The sequence below is a fragment of the Rhincodon typus genome, chromosome 9 (assembly GCF_021869965.1).
Source record: "Rhincodon typus isolate 14 chromosome 9, sRhiTyp1.1, whole genome shotgun sequence".
Taxonomy (NCBI): domain Eukaryota; kingdom Metazoa; phylum Chordata; class Chondrichthyes; order Orectolobiformes; family Rhincodontidae; genus Rhincodon; species Rhincodon typus.
Genome location: NC_063340.1, coordinates 6,714,496 through 6,735,173, shown reverse-complemented (window position 1 = coordinate 6,735,173; position 20,678 = coordinate 6,714,496). Strand labels below are relative to the sequence as shown.

Below are 20,678 nucleotides of genomic sequence, written 5' to 3'. Positions count from 1 at the left end.
TTGAGAGGGATATGGGCCAAAGGCTGGCAAATGGGGCTAGGTCAGATTGGGATGCCTGGTTGGCGTGAATGACTTGGACCTGAAGGGTCTGTTTGCGTGCTGTATGTCTCTATGTCACTCATTTGGAGGAGCTACTGCAGATACAACAAGCTGAATGGCTTCCTTCTGTGTTGTAATGATTCTCTGATTGCAAAAGCTGTATATAATTGCCATTAGCTTATAGCCTCATGGGTTAACACGTTGCCTTTATGTCATCTTGTGGTTACCCTCATTAGCCACTCATTTGAGACCACATCTGCAACAATGTGTACAATATTATTAAAGAGAGGATTTAAATGCATTGGAAGCAGATTAAAGATGGCTTACTAAACAATTCCTGGAGGATACAGCATTTGCAACAATTTTCAGCCAGAAGTGCTTAGCGAATGATCCATCTTGGCTTCCTCCAGAGGCCCCCAGTATCACAGATGCCAGTCTTCAACCATGTTCAGTCCATCCACATGATACAGCAAAGAAAAGAAAATTACAGCACAGGAACAGGTCCTTCGGCCCTCCAAGCTTGCACCTAAGTGGCATGGTGGCTCAGTGGTTAGCACTGCTGCCTCACAGCGCCAGGGACCCGGGTTCGATTCCACCCTTGGGCGACTGCCTGTGTGGAGTTTGCACATGTCTCCCCGTGTCTGTGTGGTTTTCCTCTGGGTGCTCCAGTTTCCTCCCACAGTCCAAAGATGTGCAGGCTAGGTGGATTGGCCATGTTAAATTGCCCTATAGTGCCCAGGGATGTTTAGGTTAGATGGGTTAGACAAGGGAAATGCAGGGGTGGGGGAATGGGTCAGGGTGAAATGCACTTCGCAGGGGTGGTGTGGACTTGTTGGGCCGAATGGCCTGTTTCCACATTGTAGGATTTCTACGATGATAAGAAATGGTTGGAGGCACTGGATACTGCAAAATCTACAGGCCTGAGAGTATTCTGGTAATATTACTGCAGGTGTGTGCTCCAGAACTTGCTGCTCTCCTAGTTGAGCTCTTCCAGTACAACTCTGGCATCTACCCGACAATGTGAAAGTTGCTCAAGTTTGTTCTGCACACAAAAAGCAGGACAAATCCAACTTGGCCAATTACAGCCCCATCAATCTATTCTCGATCATCAGTAAACTGATGGTAGAGGTCATCAACAATGTGACAAAGCAGCATCTGTGCACTGATGCTCAGTTTGGGTTCTGCCAGGGCCACCCCGCTCTTGACCTCAATGCGGCCTTTGGTCCAAATTCTGATTGAATGTTTTTAAGGCAAAGATAGATAGAATTTTGAACAGTAAAGGAATTAAGGGTTATGGTGAGTAGGCTGTAAGTGGAGCTGAGTCCACATAAAGATCAGCCATGATCTTATTGAATGGTACAGCAGGCTCGATGGGCCAGATGGCCTACTACTACTTCTATTTCCTATGTTCTTATGGTCTTATTGCCCATCCCTACTAGCTCAAGAGGTTGGTGATGAGCTGCCTTCTTGAACTGCAGCAGTCTATGTGCTGTAGGTCGACACACAATGCCGTTAGGCAGGGAATTCCAGGATTTGACCCAGCAACAGTGAAAGAATGGCGATGTATTTCCAAGTCAGGATGGTGAGTGGCTTGGAGGGGAACTTGCAGATGGTGGTCGTCCCATATATCTGCTGTCCTTGTCCTTATAGACGGTAGTGCTGGTGGGTTTGGAAGGTGTTGTCTAAAGAACCTTAGTGAATTCTTTCAGCGCAACTTGTACATGGTACCCTGCTGCTATTGAGCATTGATGAGAGAGGGATGCTTATTGATGTGGTACCAATCAAACAGACTGCTTTGTCCTTGATCGTTTCAAGCTTCTTGAGTATCGTTGGAGCTGCACTCATCCAGGCAAGAAAGAATGTAATCCTTCACACTCCTGACTTGTGGCTTGGAGATGGTGGACAGGTTTTGGGAGTCAGCAGGTGAGTTATCATAGATATCATCGAATCCTGACTTGCCACAGTATTCCTAGCTTCTGATCTACTCTTGGAGCCACACATTTACCTAGCTAGTCCAGTTCAGTTTCTGGTCAATGGTAATTCCAGGATATTGACAATGGGATATTCAGTGATGGAAATAATATTGAATATCAGGGACAGTAGTTAGATTCTCTCTTGTTAGAGGTGTTTATTGCCTAGAACTTGTGGTTTAAGTGTCAAATGCTACTTGTCAGCTCAAGCCTAGCTATTGTGCAGGTCATACTGCATTTGGGTATGGACTGTTTCAGTTTCTGAGGAGTTGTGAATGGTACAGAACTTTGTGTAATCATCAGCGAACATCCCTACTTTCGACCTAATGATGGAAGGCCATTGATGAAACAGCTAATGATGGTTGGGCCTAGGACACTACCCTGAGGAACTCCTGCAGAGATGATCTGGAACTGAGATTACTGACCTCCAACAACCATGACCATCTTTCTTTGTGGCAGGTATGACTCCAATGAATGGAGAATTTTCCCCTCGATTCCACTCAACCCCAGTTTTTCTGGGGCTTTGTGAAGCTATATTTGGTCAAATGTGCCTCAATGTCAAGGGCTGTCACTGTTATTTCACCTCAATTGCTTCACTGAGCAGGGAATTCCACAGATTCACAACCCTTTGGGTGAAGAAGTTCCTCCTCAATTCAGTTCCAAATCTGCTCCCCCCTTATTCTGAGGCTTTGACCCCTGGTTCTAGTTTCACCCGCCAGTGGAAACAGCCTCCCTGCTTCCATCTTAGCTATTCTGTTAATAATTTTACATGTTTCTATAGAATCCCCCTCATTGTCCTAAATTCCAAAGAGTATAGACCCAGTCTACTCAATCTCTCCTCGTAAGCCAACCCTCTCAATTCTGGAATTAACCTAGTGAACCTCCTCTGCACCCGCCCCAGTGCCTGTACATCCTTTCTCACGTAAGGAGACCAAAACTGGATACAGTACTGTAGGTGTGGCCTCACCAGCACCCTATACAGCTGCAGCATAACCTCCCTATTTTTAAACTCCATCCCTCTAACAATGAAGGACAATGTTCTATCTGCCTTCTTAATTACCTGCTGCACCTGCAAACCAACGTTTTGTGTTTCAATAAATGCTGGGCCAGCTAGTGCAACCAACATTCCATGAATGAGAAAAATGATGGTTTCTCTTAATAGGTCATGTTCGGCTGACTGGGCAAGTAAACTCCAATAGATAGATAGAGTAAGAGGTAACCTGATAGAATCCTTTAAAGATCCTGAGGGGGCTTGACAGAATGGATTTGGAGAAGAGAAGGAGATGTTTCCTCTTGTGTGAGAGTGTAGGCTTCACAGTTTCAAATGGGAACCTTTTATTTTTGGTTCAAGATGAGGATTTTCCCTCAGAGGGCACCAGTCTTTGAACTTCTCTTTCTTAAAAGGTTTTGGAGGCAGACCTTTTGTGGCAGAGGTAAATAAATTCTCTACACACAGGGCAGAACGGTGGATGTGACTGAAATGGACTTCATAAGGCGTTCGACAAGGTTCCTCATGGGACACTGGTCAGCAAGATTAGATCACATGGAATACAGGGAGAACTAGCCAGTTGGATACAGAACTAGATTGAAGGTGGAAGGTGGTGGTGGAGAGTTGCTTTTCAGACTGGGGGCCTGTGACGAGCGGTGTATCACAAGGATCGCCATTGCTTTCTGTCAGTTATATAAATGATTTGGATGTAAACCTAGGAGGCATGGTTAGTAAGTTTGTAGATGACACCAAAATTGTAGTGGACAGCAAAGAACGTTACCTTAGAGTACAACGGGATCTCTATCAGATGGGCCAATGGGCCAAGGGGTCGCTGATGGAGTTTAATTTACGTAAATGTGAGGTGCTGCATTTTGGAAAGGCAAATCAGGGCAGGACTTATACACTTAATGGTTATGTCCTGGGGGTTGTTGCTGAACAAAGAGATCTTGGAGTACGGTTCATATTTCCTCGAGAGTGGAGTTGCAGGTAGATAGGATAGTGAAGAAGACGTTTGGTATGTTTGCCTTTATTGGTCAGTGCATTGAGTATAGGGGTTGGGAGGTCATCATGCAGCTGTACAGAATATTGGTTAGGTCAATTTTGGCATACTGCATGCAATTCTAGTCCCCTTGCTATAGGAAGGATCTTATGAAACTTGAAAGGGTTCAGAGAAGATTTACAAGGATGTTGCCAGGGTTGGAGGGTTTGAGCTATAGGGAGAGGCTGAATAGGCTAGGGCTATTTTCCCTGGAGTGTCGGAGGCCGAGGGGTGACTTTATAAAGGTTTATTAATCATGAGGAGCCTGGATGGGATGAACGGCCGAGGTCATTTCCCCGGGGTGGGGGAATCCAAAACTAGAGGGCATAGGTTTAAGGTGATAGGGGAAAGATTTAAAATGGACCTAAGGGACAATGTTTTCACACAGAGGGTGGTGTGTGCATGGAATGAGCTACCAGAGGAAGTGGTGGAGGCTGGTACAATTACAACATTTAAAAGGCATCTGGATGAGTACATGAATAGGAAGGGTTGAGAAGGATATGGTCCAAATGCTGGCAAATGGGACTAGATTAATTCAGGATATCTGGTTGGCATAGACGGGTTGGACCAAAGGGTCTGTTTGCATGCTGTACATCTCCATGACTCTATGCAAGGGAATAAATCGTTATGGGAGGGCAAGCGGAAATGTAGAGTTATCATAGTAGGTAGGGAAAAGCTGTTCCCACACATAAAAGGAACAAAAACGAGAGGGGCATAAATTTAACTTAATGTAGAAACGAAGCAAGGGTGAGGTAAGGAAAATCTTTTTCACACAGCGAGTATTTAGAGTCTGGAACGTACTGCCTGGAAATGTGGTGGAGGCAGATTCGATTGAGGCATTCAAGAGGGCCAATGAATGAATGAATGGTTTTATTGTTGTATGTATTTTACAGTGAGAAAAACAGCAAACTACAGTGAAAAGCTTTTCCACTGTTGCCACAACCCGGCGCCATTTTGAATAAATTAAGAACAAGGGAAAAAATAGAAAGATATCACTTAAAGAGAGTTCATTGGTCCTGAACCAGCTTGATGACGTTTGTCTCACCGTCCCTCCTCCACTGCCTTACCGCCATATGCACCAGGCCCAATCAACGTGCAAGTTGCCAATCCTCAGGTGCCAACTTTTGCCGCTGGGGCAGTTCTCCTCCGTCATCACTCAGCGTTACCCGTGCTGGACCCATCAACGTCAGAGTTTCATCTCTCGCTGCCGGGCCTGTTGGATTGAAATTGTGTGGGGCAAGGGTAAGGGAAGAAAGCAGGAGGTTGGCACTCGGTAATGACGCTTGTTTGAAGAGTCAGTGCGGGCAGGATGGGCTGAATGGCCTCCTCTTGCGCCTTAGCAATGCTTGGATTCTGTGAACCACTGAGAACTGATACTCTCCCGATTGTAATTATGTTCAGCATTGGTGAATCTGCCTTCTGCTGCCTGGACATTGACCCCCTCCATAAACTTCTCCAAATCCAGACTGCAGTTTCTTACACTAAACCTCGCAAAGAACTGTGGATGCTGCAAATCAGGAACACAAACAGAAGTTGCTGGAAAAGCTCAGCAGATCTGGCAGCATCTGTGAAGGAAGGGTCACCGGACCCGAAATGTTAACTCTGATCTTTGCTTCACAGATGCTGCCAGATCTGCTGAGCTTTTCTAGCAACTTCTGTTTGTGTTCCTCGCAACCTACCTCCTTGACCAAGCCATTCATCAGCTGACATTTCAAAAACTAGTCATTCATGTGATATGGGCATTGCTGGCTGGGCCCAGCATTTATTGGCCGTCCCTAGCTGCCCTTGAGATGGTGGGGGTGAGCTGCCTTCTTGAGCCCTGCAGTCCATGTGCTGTAGGTTGACCCACAATACCCTGAGGGAGAGAATTCCAGGATTTTGACCCAGTGACTCAACATTGCCTTACCTGACTGGGTGTCTAATTTTGTTTTATAACATTTCCGTGAAACCTGTTTTTTTTAATTTCATAGTGCCGTATGAAGTCGTTGAAAGCAAAATACTGTGGATGCTGGAAATCTGAAACAAGCACAGACATTACTGGAGAAACTCAGCAGGTCTGGTAGCATCAGTGGAGAGAGAAACAGAGTTAATGTTTCAAGTGCGGTGTGACTGGATTTGCAGTGTTAACTCTGATCCTGTCTCCGCACTTGCTGCCAGACCAGCTGAGTTTCTCTCGTGTTCTCTCTGTTTAAGTTGTTGCTGAGTGAAAGGGGGTCAGTTAGCTCAGTTGGCTGGATGGCTGGTTTGCGATGCAGCGTAACACCAACGGCATGGGTTCAACTCTGAGGTAACTGGCTGAGGTTACAATGAAGGACTCTCCCTCACCTGAGGAGTGGTGACCCTCAGGTTAAACCAACACCAGTCATCTCTCTTTTTCTAATGCAACTTTACATTTATGTTTGCGCTCAGAGTTCTGAGGAAGGGTCACCGGACCCGAAACGTTAACTCTATTTTTTTCCTTCACAGGTGCTGCCAGACCTGCTGAGCTTTTCCAGCAATGTCTGTTTTTATTGCTGATTTACAGCATCTGCAGTTCCTTCGGTTTTTACATTTACGTTTGTTGGGATCACTTTCTGTTTGAGGTTGTATGTTTTTTGATCCAATGAAACATCTGCGTTATGTCCTCAGCCATTATTTCCTTCCTTCACCTCCGTCTGCAGCAGTCCTCTGCAACAGTAGATCAAATTTTGGCCTCCTAGCTGAAGCACCCGTCTGGTCTGCTACCAGAACCTAACCTCTCGTATTCTGTGCTTACACTCCTGTGGTAACCCATATTTAAGATAAGAATGTCAGTGTATTCTGTGTGAGTAAGTACAAGGCAGGGCCCCTTTACTGTGGTTTCTCTGATTTGAAGCATTCTGATGATAGTGTTGGTAGTTAAGGAGGGAGTGGTTGAGCTGTACAGTCATGGAGTATTCCTACTTGGAGGTAATTCATGGTTGTTGACCCATGGTTTTCTCAGCAATGTGATATTCTTCTTGTGAAACAGGAGAGTTTGCTTAGAAGTTAATAAATCTCCAGCTCTCTTCCCCCGACCCCCTCAAATTATAAACCTATGACAGACAACAAGCAACCCATGTTAGCACCATTTTGTACGATGACAATGCATTACTTTCATATTGAAGCACAAAATAGTGTTTGCTGATCTTATAACGTAAGTCTGTTGTGATATAGAAGCAAAGTCCAACTGGACTAATCAGCGCTGTATTGTACAGATTCAAAGTTAGTTGTTTGGTGTGTGTCATGAGCAGACTTTTCTGTTTCAGTTATCGTTCCAGCCCATGGATTCATTCTAAGTACAGCTATTGAACTGTGGGGTCCCTGGCCATTTGTAAATTCCTTTATGGTATAGGTAATTCACCCCACCATTCAGAATCAATCGCATTCCTTATCATTTCGAGATATGAACTTACAGACCCACTGAAACATTCCAAAGTAATTATTAGGACTGAGAAAGCGTTGATAAGCATATTACACTGTGCATAGCAGGCTAACATCTGTTAATTGACAGCAATTTTTTCAGATCAAAACAGCATCTAGTTTGGAGGAGGAGGAGAACACTTGATGGCCAATTTGCAGGTAACTTGTGTATTTAGTTGACAAACCGTTTGAGGGACTGGCGGCATCTAAATGGCTTTGTGACCCGAAGATTTATTCATATCTCGGCTTGTTTCACAAATTGTCATTTATCAGTGGATTGAGTTGCATATTTATTGCCTGCCACTCAAAAGCAACCATGGATTTAGGTGCGATCCATTTCTCTATTAGTGCTACTCGCACACAGGCGAGAGTTCAGTTTGTTCCGGATTTAATTGTAGCCCAGCTTAGGACACACTTAGGCTGCTATTTTACAGACCCCGGCAGGCAGGGGGAACGTACAATTCTTCGGGCCGCCTTTCTACCTTCCTCATGCCCACTTCCAACCTCTCTGCAATTCTACAGGCCCTCAGCTGAGTCCCAGGCCTTGGCCCAGTTGACGCCATTGGGCTGTTTCCCATCTGCCCTCAGTTTTGAGGCTAGTGGGAAGTGTTCAGCGGCGGCTAGGGATTGCTTGACAGGTGACCTTTCTGGAGCCGGGAGTGGGAAGGGTGATGTCTCCCTCAAGGCCCCCCTTTGCAGTGATGGTTATCATCCCTCCTGCATGCCATAGATCAGCCCCTTGCACATGCTCCCTCCCAATCCTGGCTTCTCTATTAAGGCCCTCATTGACCACAGGGCTGACTATCCCACCTAGATTTTAGACCAAAAACAAAGTTGCTGGATTTTCCAGCAACTTTATTTTTGTTCCTGATTTACAGCATCCACAGTTCTATTGGTTTTTATTTAGATTTTAGACCCTTCTCCATGAGGCAATGGCCTAGTGCTATTATTACTAGATTATTTATCCAGAGACTCTGACAATGTTCTCGGGACCTGGTTTCGAATCCTACCATGGTAGATGAAGGAATTTGAATTCAGTAACAAATCTGGGTCTAATGATGACCATGAAACTGTTGCCGATTGTCAGGAAAACCCATCCGGTTCACTAATATCCTTTAGGGAAGGAAATCTGTTGGAATTATCTTAATGATTAGTTCTACCATTCGGTGTTACATCTGTGTTGGTGGAGAATGAAGCAAAAGATGATCTGAATTAGAAAGATTAAGAGAAAGCAAGATTGAGAGAAATAACATTTTGCAAACTGAGATTCAGCTTTTTGAGCTAACATAGGATCCATTTCTTTTTTAGGACAAAATAAAACGATCCATGTAAAAAAGAAATCTGTGTTCTTTTGTTGCAAGCAAATTTATTGGTGGACTCTTTTACAAATAATAAATTAATATCTGTCTTGGGAGCTATCACTTAATCTTGTTAAGCTATAAGCTATGCTTATTTCAAACCCAATGCTAATTAAACTTCCTTATCTTGACGTTCGGACAGCCATTAAAATGCCAACTTAAAGAAAAGAATTTGGGGTTAATTGTTGTGTTGATGATCTGAGCTACCACAGCGTTTCAATAAGTTTTCTCAACAATAGGTTGGATGCAATTAAGTACTTAGGCGAACTGTGAAATCCAGGCCAAGCATCAATGTTTTGTTGCTACCAATTATTGTAAAAAATATTGCAAAAAAAAAACCGCAAAAAATATGTTGACCCTCCAGTACAGTACTGTGAGAGTGCTGCTAGGTTGGAGGTGCCATGATTCAGATGAGAGGTCAAATGGAGGTGCTGTCTGCCTCTCAGATGAACAAAGAAGATCCTGTGCACTATACTGAAGAAGAACAGCAGAGTTATTCCCAGATTGTGTGGTCATTATCACTTTGATGTTTGAGGGAACGTGCTGTGCACAATATTCTTCTCCATTATAACGGAGACCATGCATTGAGAGAGGTTCATTGGCTGAAAAGTACATCTGGTGATCATCAATGACCTTTTCTTTCTAAGTTCTTTCTTTCATAAATTCAATATTCTGGATAGGTTTGCTAGATGGGCTGAGGGTCCTCATCCATCTGAAATGTACTTTTTTTTTACAATGTTGCTCATCTTATGATTCAGGTTAAGCAAGGGGGTGGATGTTTATTGGGGAAAATGGAACGTGAATTTGAGGTTACAATCCAATCAGATACACGGGGAAGGGTCACTGGACCCGAAACGTTAACTCTGTTTTTCCCTTCACCAATGCTGCCAGACCTGCTGAGCTTTTCCAGCAACTTTGTTTTTGTTCCAATCAGATACAATGTGATTCCTTTTGAATGGCAGAACTGATCCAGAAGGGCCAAATGGCCTATACCCGCTCCTTATTCAAATGTTATTACTTCTACTGAAAAAGCAGAAAGTAGAACTTCCAACAAGTATGTTAGGTAGATATTCAGCTGCCCAGTAAATGAAGGTCTATAAATGGTTATCCACCTGAAATTAAAGTTTCCTCTACAAGAAATAAATATGAGTCTTATGGTGCCTCACTTTGGAGGTAAATCCCCCATATTCTTCATATAGAAATGGGGAGTGAGAATTTAAAACTTTTTTTTTAATCTAACTGTTGCTGCAAAAAGTGTGCAGATTATTCATTAATCTCGGGTACAACAACATAAGGGCACTCTTTTTGAGTATGAGCTAGGAGTCATCTTGATGATACAACACTTTATGTTATGCAACTGACTAAGCAGAGACTAGAATGTTCAGAGACTTATATACGATGTGGCTTTCCTGACCACAAGGCAGTGGTTTGCAATGTTTCCTGGAGAAACCACAAGATCTATTTGACCCATCTCGAGAAACCCTTCTTCCTTCTCGACATTCTTTTTCCTCTCAGTTTGTAGATAAAGCTCCTGATGCTGAACTGAATCGAATGATAGTTCTTTGATTTTGAAAGATCTATTTTATCCGGACTCTCTGAGTCAGCGATGAGCAGAAGAATAGCATCTTCAGTGCATTACAGCTTTTAAAAAAAAACACTTCTGCTTAAAGTTCGTTTTAATCAAATCTAGTGATGAATAACAGTCAGGAAAGAAAAAAAATTGACAAGCACAAACATAACAAGATTAATTTTTAATTCGTGATTGATTTAGCAGTATCTATATTTCATAGTTTTGTATGAAAAACCATTTCTGGCACTAATTTCCTTTAATCCCTCTAAGTGTTAATTTATTACGTTGCAGTTGGGATTCCACAATGTGAACATCTATACCACATACAACAGATGTATGACAGAACCAAAGAATAAGACTCACATGATTTATATTTGCAATACAGGTGGCAGAATATGTCACACAAGTAAAGAATAAAGCAGTCGTGGACTTCTACTGTCGGGAATAACAGAACAGCGCAGTAATGTGATTATGGTAATGATCAACAAGTCATAGTCTGCTACTTTTGTTAGCAGTAATTAACTTCTTGGAATGACACAGGCAGCTTTCTCTGTGTACATCAGATGGCCCTGCCTTTGTGTCCCAGTCTTCCATTTTCCCCGCAGGGACCACAGTCCTTCAAGTGCATGACTAAATGAATTCATTTCTGGAACAAAGATTCGATAGGGAATAGAGATTGATATCTTTTGTTCAGGACATTCAATACCATATACCAAGCCAATTACTTAAGGTGTTTCTGTCAGTCTCATTACTGCTCCTATTGAGGCATGCTCTAATGTTGGATCATTCTCTTCCAAGAATGTAGTGGAACAGATTAGTGGTTTTAATGAGAAAGCTTCTATTGGGTACGACTTTTCTCCCAACCCCAATCATTGTAGAATTTAGCAATCATACATAGGCAATAGGAAGGGGCTAAATTCAATCTTGCATGGACTGATCAAAGGCAAGTGCGAGATTGCATGAGGACACTGTGACTTCTTATAATGAGGGGACATATGTGTGTATACCTTCCTGTAGCAGCAGTGTCATCAGCTGTCGCATTTGTGTTGAAAGTCTGTGAACACAAGAGAAGATTTATGCTCCTTGGTATTCATTTGCTGGGAATGTTTAAGTACATGCCTTTAAACATTACTACCTTGATTTGTTGGTGATTTTTTTTCTCTCTCGTCATGCTTCAGAGAATGGTTTCTGTGTTTAGCAACAATCTAAAATGAATGTTGTTTGCACAAGAGACTTTATGGCATTGTCGACAAATGTGGCAATAGTCAATTTTCAGCCCTATTCAGTTCACAAAATAAATCTTTTACTTAGATTGCAAGGTCCCAGTAAGCTGGTGGTTTTTGTGGTGTGATATCACAGTCAATGTCCTCTCTGCAGTTTCTTTGCATGTTTATATTTTAGAATTCCTGAGTTGCACTTTCCTGGAAATAGCTCCCGAGAAGCCAACAAAGTTGTAAGTGCCCTGTTTATTGCAACACAAGGTAGGTTACACATTGCTGGTATGACATCTTGGAGGTGACTTTCAACACAGTAGTAAGCCATGGGCTAACATTAAAAAAAAGGTCATTGCACTGTAATGTAATGAATGGCGTGAAATGCTATGACATATTTTGATGCGGCAATGCGCTATGTAAATACAATTTATTGTTAAATGCAAAGCCTAGTTATGTCACATCAAACTGCGGACTCCCTACTAGAGTGTTATGTTATTTAACAGTACAAAATCTCATGCCATTCCTATACAATTCTACAAAACTCCTTTGGTTATTAAAGTTGGTAGAAGCCAAATATTTTGACATTAATAATACCTGAAAATTGTATTAAAAGGTCACATTTTTTATCAGTTCTTTCATTTTTAGAAAATGTAAATGATTCAATGGTATATGAACATTTTTAAAAAATAAATTATTAATACCTCCTAGAGAACTCTGATGTATTAAAAGACAAAGCATTGATTTGACCAGTCCTGCAGTCTGCTGATCTTCAAAAATGATATCATCTCTTTTAAACTACCACTTAGCATAATAATGCTTTCCTGAATTTAACAGCATTCCTAATGCAAGGGTGTGTGTGTGTGTGTGTGTGTGTGAGTGTGTGTGTGAGTGTGTGAGTGTGTGAGTGTGTGTTTGTGTGTGAGTGTGTGAGTGTGTGTGTGTTTGTGTGTGAGTGTGTGTGTGTGTGTGTGTGTGTGTGAGTGTGTGTGTATATGTTCAAAAGCAGAGAGACCTTTCAAAATTGCTGAGCACATGATTTTAGTCTGTTGTGTAAAAGCATTAAGTGAACAGGAGGAATTATTTTACATTAAGCATTTGTATGAATGTTTACAGTTCAGTATAAGTAGGTTGGAAAACCTTTGCAGTTTAAGAGGCAAGATGTTATAAGAGGTAATGAGGTGGCTTGCAAGCCTAGCACTGAATTGGCCTCTACTTATTTAATAGTCGGCTAAACTGAGCAACATGCATTTAAGATAATGAAGTTGTGTCAGCAAAGCTTACAGCATAAATTTAACTGAAGTGTTGGTTGCGATTTAAACAGGTTATCTTTGAGTAATGTAGAAGATGGAGAGACAAAGAATGTACAGTCCACTTTATTTTGAATCAATATTTGGAATGAGCCTGGGGTTTCAAGATTGCTCAAAGACCAGTCGCACTAATTTATGCTTCTATTTGTAATATATTTGGCATTTCCTTTTCGACATCAGGATGTACTATTTAATTTTATGGAATGAGAACTGATGTTCAATTATTTTCCATTGCTCATTTTTATTATTTTTAATTTTAAATTATTTTTATAATAATTTGAATTACAATCATGAATAAGTGCTTCAGAATCCCTGTTAGTGTTTGTAAGAATGCAGAGAATCACCACACACTATAAAGGGCCTGTGGTGGGTTCAGATTTTGTAACCATGGGACGTTACAATGACCAGGTTGTATGTCTCACTGTTCCCACTTCTCGAAATTGTTTGGCCTTGCATTTCTGCAGTGGGGTTTGACAATTTCCTCCTGGTTGGAGATCAGTGAAATCCCTTGCAAAATGATTTTACACTATCTCCCCAGAGGTTTTATGACACCTCCTGTTAAAGTCACACTGGACGCTGGTGAAACCTCAGCTTGGAAATTCAGAGCCTGTATTTCTGTCAGTGCCTTCTGTAATGGAAGGGTGTTGCATGAGACGAAGACAGCAATTAGGGGGTTTTAAAACTCTGAATAATTTCCATTGTGTGAAGAGGAAAAAGACTATTTCCTGTGGTTTGGGAGTTAACGATGAACAGTCACCAGTTTAAAATTCTCATAAAAAATATGAGGAGAGGGTTTAGGAGAAATCTGATTATTTTAAGAGTTATCGGAGCATGGAGTGTTTTGGGGAACAGTTGAAGAAGAGACCATTGCATCTTCTAAAGAAAGTCTGGATAAAAGTTTGAAGTAGAGGTGACTGCAGGGCACTGGGGAAACGTTGGGATTAGTGTCAGAATGCAACAGCGATGAACTGGGACAATGGCCAGAATCGCCATCTTCTGAGGATAAACGGTGTGAGGCATGTGTGATTATTCTAAATTCATCACTGACTTTGACAATTACGTAGCATGTTTGGATAAGGGTGTAAGTGAGACTAAATTAGTGATTGGAGCTCTGCGACAGAATGTAATGCATTGTAAAGTAATAATGTAATGTGTATTAAAGGTTTGCTTGCTTCTTAGCTTGAGGCAGTTTAAGTTCCCACTTATAGTAATAGTTTGTCATCTTTAAATATAGCGCAAAGACACTAATGAGGTCGACAGAGGTTAAAAGAATTCATTCTCAAGAGGCAACCCTGTTATCCCAAGGGAAGAGGAGCACAGCAGTTTGTTTTAGATCCACATGTTTGGGGTAGAGTCAGCAGACTGTTACCCAAGCATTGCTGGATTTCAATTAAATTGATGTAGCTTCCCATGAAAAAGTTGTACTGTTGTCTTATTTTACACATAGCCACAAGCTGCAGTATTCATTTTACCAAGTTGTCATCCACCAGTGTATCACCAAGGGTAATGGGCTCCTCTACCATAAGGTTTTTAACAATCTCTATGCTATATTCTAATAGGACGTCCAGAGTTTAACATCAATGGCAGATGAAAATTGTTTATTAATTCAAGGGGTTCAAGCAACTTGCTTTACTGAAATACACTGCCAGCAGTGAAATATTGATGTGTGAAATGGTTGTGTGTCATTTATGCCAGGGATGTAATGATCTAGTGGCAATATCGCTAGACTAAATAATCCAGAGATCCAGGTTCAAATCCCATCAAGGTGGATCATGGAATTTGAATTCAATTAAAAAAACTGGAATTAAGAGTCTAATGATGACCGTAAAACTGATGGGGTGGGGGGCGAACACATCTGGTTCATTAATGTCCTTTTAAGGATGGACGCTGCTGTCCTTACCGGGTCTGGTCTACATCTGACTCCCATATTGTTGATTGCCTTCTGGGCAATTAGGGATGGGCAATAAATGCTGGTGTTATCAGCAAAGCAACCAATGAATAAAGAAAACACTGTGTACATTTTTAAAACAAGCTTTAGTTTAAATTATTAATTTGCATTTGAGTAAAAACCAAAAAACTGTGGATTCTTTAAATCAGAGATAAAAATAAAAATTGCTGGAAAAGCTCAGCAGGACTGGTAGCATCTGTGAAGAGAAATCAGAGTTAACGTTTTGGGTGCAATGACCCTTCCTCAGAAGTTTTCACCTGGAGGATGGTGGGGTCTATAATGCACTGCCTCGGAAACTTCATAACCTTTAAAATTAATTTGATGAGCACTTGAAGTGTTGTAACATTCAAGACTTTGGGCCTAGTTTAGGAAAATGGGGCTACTGTAGCTGGCATACTTTTGGCCATACAGACTTGAGGTCAGAGGGTCATTTCAGTATTGTACGATTCTATGAAAGGTTTGAGTTGTCTTGTGGTTACGAATATGAGCCAGTCTTTCGTTCTTAAACTATTTCAGATTGAATTGTTTGTCAGCATTTTCTAAATTATAGTTTTTACTGATGACCATTAATGATCAAAATAAAAGCCTATTGCTTCATGTAAATTTGTGGTATAAATACAAATAAGCCTCACCTATCAGTGTGTCTTTAAGTCAAGGTACAAAGGGACCAATAACCCTTTCTATTTTCTTTCCAATTGTGTGTATAAATGCTGTGAGGTTTGTTAATTATCAAACAAACCATTGTTCTCCTAATTAAAAGACTCAAGTACAATAATTCAAAATGACATTTGAATGGACACTGTTTGTTGCTTATCCTCGTCAACGTAGGATTGGTTCCCGGGAAAAATATATCTCAATGTGAGGCTGTAGAAGAGAAATTTAAGAAAGGATAAAATTGCATCAAGAAGTGCAACTAGAAACATACATGGCTTGGTATACATAGTCACACAGACACACAGGGACACACACAAACACACACACATAGAGACAAACACACACACACACATACAGACCCACACACATAAACAGACACACACACATTGACACAGACCCACACAACCACTATTTTGTGGAAAAAATGTAGGGGGCTGAGGGATGGGGTGGCGAGGTTAAGTTTTGTTATTAAATCACAAGATATGCTGGTCAGCAGTGCTACTTTCCCAGGATTGATTGGAAAATGGGTAATTGTAGTCCTGGGCGGAAGCAATGTTAACTCAATAAAGAATCAATTGGGATAACTGTTTCCCCCGAGGATATTGGATCACCCATGATGAGAACGTTCCATCAGAATGATTCCAGTTTTAGTTTACTTGTTGAAATTATAAAGATCACATGGAGAGTCCTGGGTGAACAGAAGCTGCAATTGATAGCTTGTATCTTGATGTCATAGTGTTGTCATTGTACTAGAATTCACAATTATCAGTGACTTATCAAAACAACTGCTTAATAATTCAGTGACTGTTAATGTTCGTGACTAGTGTAATTACATGAAATGTAACAGGTTCAAAACTGCGGATTGCTGCCTTTTTTTTCTTTTTTCCCTTACTTGAAAGTCATAAAGTAGCGAAATACATCTTTCAGTCTGTTCAAAATAAGTCCTTTTTGAGTGTACAAGTTTACAAGTGACTGTTGGTAAACAGTCAATCTGATAGAATAATGTTTAATCTTAATTATATGCAATGAGGTGCATGTTCCAACCAGGAAACCTGAAGTCAGCCTGCGATTATGTCATGAATCTCATTTAACATTATTTGGACAAGCCCCCCAGGGCACTCCACCCATTTTAAGACAGTCCAGATATTGCAGAGTTGAGGAAGTAAGCCAACTTGCTTTTGGATTCAAAGTGTTAATTTGTTTTTAAATGGGATATCCTTTTGTATTTGTTGAGAACATTGTGGAGCAGAGCACAGCCCATGCCCAGTTTGGACTAAAGCATACACTCACCTACATACTTGAGAGAGCCCATGCCTGCTTTAAGCAGCTTCCTACCCCTATTGTAAATGGCTGGATGCAATGGTGAGGTGGACATCCTGAAGGCATTCTTTATATTCCAGTTGTCTCCTTGAAATTGTCCCTCATTACAGTGGTAAAGGATGAACCATTGAAGAATCTTAACAAGAAGAGGCACTTGCCTTTTCACAATGTAGTTTGTTGCTTCATAGCAATAGCTGCAAGTTACATTGACTAGTTAGACAAAATACTAAAGGCTATCAGGAGACATCAATGACAGAGTCATACAGCACAGAAACAGACCCTTCAATCCAACCAGTCCATGCCAAAAATAATCCCAAACTAAACTAGTCCCAGTTTGTGACACAAACGTCCCCATCAGGATCTTGAACTAGTCTCCCCTTTTCCCCTCCTAAGATGGTATGGCACCATTAGATTGGGTGAACATTAAGGTTTCCAACATTAACCCTTTTGGAACCATTACCTTATACAATACAAGATTTGCTTCATAGAATTGATAAGGCATATTTTTGGCTGTCTCATTGGAGGCATTCAGAGGATGTCAGCATCACTGGCAATGCCAGCATTTATTGTCCATGGAAAGAAATTATTCGGTTATTTTCACAATGCTGTTTCTGGGAGCTTGCTGTGTGCAAATTGGCTGCCTTGCTTCTTATATCACAGCTTTATACGTACCTTCAAAAATACCTCACTGGCTGTTAGGTGCTTTGGGGCATCCAAAGGACATTGAGTGAGGGCTGTCATTGTTTTGCTAAGCAATCTAATTCAGCAGTTGAAATGAGTCAAAACCTATTTCCATTTAGGTATGATATTTAAAAGTCAGGAAATAGTTTCCAGCACAGAATCTGTTCAGATGTGCCAGAAGTAATTGTAAATCAAAAATTACATGCATGTCTGTCAGTGCTCTCAGCCACACCTATGGCCCCACCTATCACAACATTTTTTATATATGTTATGTGCCAGATTTTCACTTTCTACAAAGGCAAGTGTCTGCTTTAGTTGTGGTGTCTGGGTGCAGACAGAGAAAGTCTGCCCAAGTCAACCCAGTAGCTACTGTTCACATTTAAACAAATGTTATTTTATCTTCATCATGCCATGCATAATGTGCAAAAGGTGGAGCGGCACCTGTTGACTTTTTTTTAACCTGGAAGGGGATGAAAAAGACTTTTGCCTCAATATTGTTGTGTTTATCTGCAGTGTGTTTATGTAAATACAAATTTCTCAAGCAAGTGATTTGTCTTTTGTTTGCCTTTCAGACTTTTTCAAGAGAAAGAACAAAGGCCTTGCTGGCTTTAACTGACGAGAACTCGCTAATCAACCCCTTCCTTTTTAGTTCAGCAAATGTCAATGAAGTGAATAAGTGTCCTACTCCCAGCTGGCAAGTTGCAGTTACTGAGAGACCTGTGTGGATTCCTACAGCTACTTCACTGTGGCTGTACTTTAGCCTGGAGTATGTACAAAAGTGCATCCCATGGGGTTGTGTCCCAAATCCATTAACTAAGCAAGTGTCAGCATCTCCACGGGTCTCAGCACAGGATGCTATGGAACTATCGGGAAACCATGATTTATAATCTGAGAAATTCACTGTCAATCTAGGCAAAGGTTCAGAGAGTCAAGTTCCCCAACGTGATGGACGATTCCTTTATTTCTCACGAAAGCATAGGCAGCTCAATCTGACTGGGAGCACATAGTCCTCAGTGTTAAGTAACCTGAGGCTGAGGATTGCTACCTTCTCCCAGTGCAATCCTCAATCGACTCCCTCGTTTATTTTCTCAATTTCTTAATTAGCGCCAGTCCCACAAAACTAAAACAACAAACAACCTGCGAGAAATTTGATTTTCGCTCCAAGTAGCACACGCAATACTGAGAGCCTGAAATGAGGAGAAACAGTCCAGTTTCTCTGATGCTGATGGCTAAATTTGAAAGGTTAAGAAAATCGTTTGAATGAAAGCGCAAGGAGCAACAGGAGAAAAAAAAATTGAAAAATACGAATAACTTTTGATTGCTTCCGGATCAAAGACAGCAACAAGAAACCCGAAGTGCCTTGTATATCACGGTTACAGAAGTTGTGAGATTGTGTAAACAAATGACCAAACACAGCATGAAAGTATATTATGGGAATCGTACCCTCGGTATCGCCACATCTCATGGAAAGATATGATTGTGTTCACACAACTTCAATTAATCTCCTTCTAGACTGTCAATAGTAGAAATGAGGCCAAAACATAATGTTGTGCCAGGAGACACAGTAGGGAAAAGGAACTTGGGTGGGATTTCCAGTCTGAAAAGCGATTCAATACTACGTGAGTCAATTTGCAGCGTTCGCCTGTTAAACAGATTGTGCTTGGGATTAACAATGAAATAAATTTTAGACCGTGTTGCAATTGTGTTATCTCGTTTAGAAGCAAAGTGTGCTTTTATTTATGTTTGCGGCTCTGAAGCAGTTGTTTAAGCAAAGTTAAGAAATCTTTATAAATGTCAGTTTGAGAATGTAGTGCCTGAGGACCGGCTCCAGAACATTGCTACATAAATTCTTATGCAAGCAACGTGCACCCACTTGACTTACGCTAGGCTTGTTATAGGCTGTATAATTTATGCTCGGGTTTTACAGTTCTTGTTTGCATTGTATTTTGTTCGCATAATGTTCACAATATTAGCTGCAACAGCAGTTTGAATTAACAGGAAACATATTTTCAGAGCAGAGTATTTAAATAATCGATTGAGGCCTTTGAGATTATTTTAAAAATAAAATCTTTGATAGCATAGAAGATGTTTCCACTTGCTGGAGAGGCCAAAACCAGGGATTGTATATATATGTATATATAGAAGACAGTCGCTAATAAATCCAATCGAGAGCAGATTCTTTAGCCAGAGTGCAATGAGAATGTGGAACTCATTACCAGGCAGCGTAGTTGAGGCGAATACCATGCGTGCATTTAAGAAGCTGGATAAATAGAAACGGGAGATAACAAGGCTGAGGGGTTAATAATCAAGGGGTGTAACTTTAAAGTAGGAGGTGGAAGGACTGTGGGCATTTAGGAGAAATATTTTCACTCAGAAACACGATAGAGCACTCCTTTTGGTGTGCTTTAAGTGTAAGGGGCTAACTATAGCTACTGAGCACGTGTGTTAGCAGTTATGTTGTAAGTAAAGTCAGATCCCATAGAAGTGGAAATGAAGTCTGTCAGGTTCCAGAGAAGCCTTATTTTACTATCTCTGATGTACATTAATGTTTAATAAAGGACTCGGGGTTATTGGAATGAGTGTGGACTGCCTTCAATCAATAGTGAGGAAAGTTGCTTTATTTTCCTAGGGCTGTTCTCTCATTAGAGAGGGACAGCTGGTGGTGGTTTAACCTAAGGATTACCAGGTATCAGATGAGGGGAAAAGGACGGACTTTCATGGTAACCTCAGCTGATGCAGGACTATGAACCTGCACCCTTGGCATCACTTTTCATCTCAAATCAGTTGTCCAGTCAACTGAGCTAACCGACAATAACTCTGACTTGATATTATAACACAAGGAAGACTTGTTCTCCCTGAACCTCCCTGGAGAGGTCCCACTGTAGCTGGTGTAAGGAAGGTCTCAAGACTCTGTCAGGTACTGCACAGCCTTACAGACTTGCTCTGTGACCCACAGCATGTAGAAAGGGGAGGGAAAGAGGTCATGCCATTCTTCAGTACTTCACTGGATGGATCCAATCCCTGCATAACCGACTGACCCTGCTCCAACCACAGGGCTCCTCAATTTCAGAAGCCATCAGGCATTGGCCTCCTGATCCAGGTTCCAGCCAATCGACAACACGGTTAGTGCTGGTTGAGTGCTGTAGTTACATAAACTAGCACCAGGGGGC

General features: G+C 41.4%; 1 long non-coding RNA gene across 1 annotated transcript in view; it reads left to right on the top strand.

The window, feature by feature from the left end:
- The window catches only part of LOC125484019, a 38,760-nt gene extending 19,564 nt beyond the window's left edge, over nt 1–19,196 (top strand). Inside the window, exon 3 of the long non-coding RNA XR_007262886.1 lies at nt 18,081–19,196. This is a non-coding gene — a long non-coding RNA (uncharacterized LOC125484019). The remainder of the gene's footprint in view (nt 1–18,080) is intronic.
- Nucleotides 19,197–20,678: the final 1,482 nt, after the last annotated feature.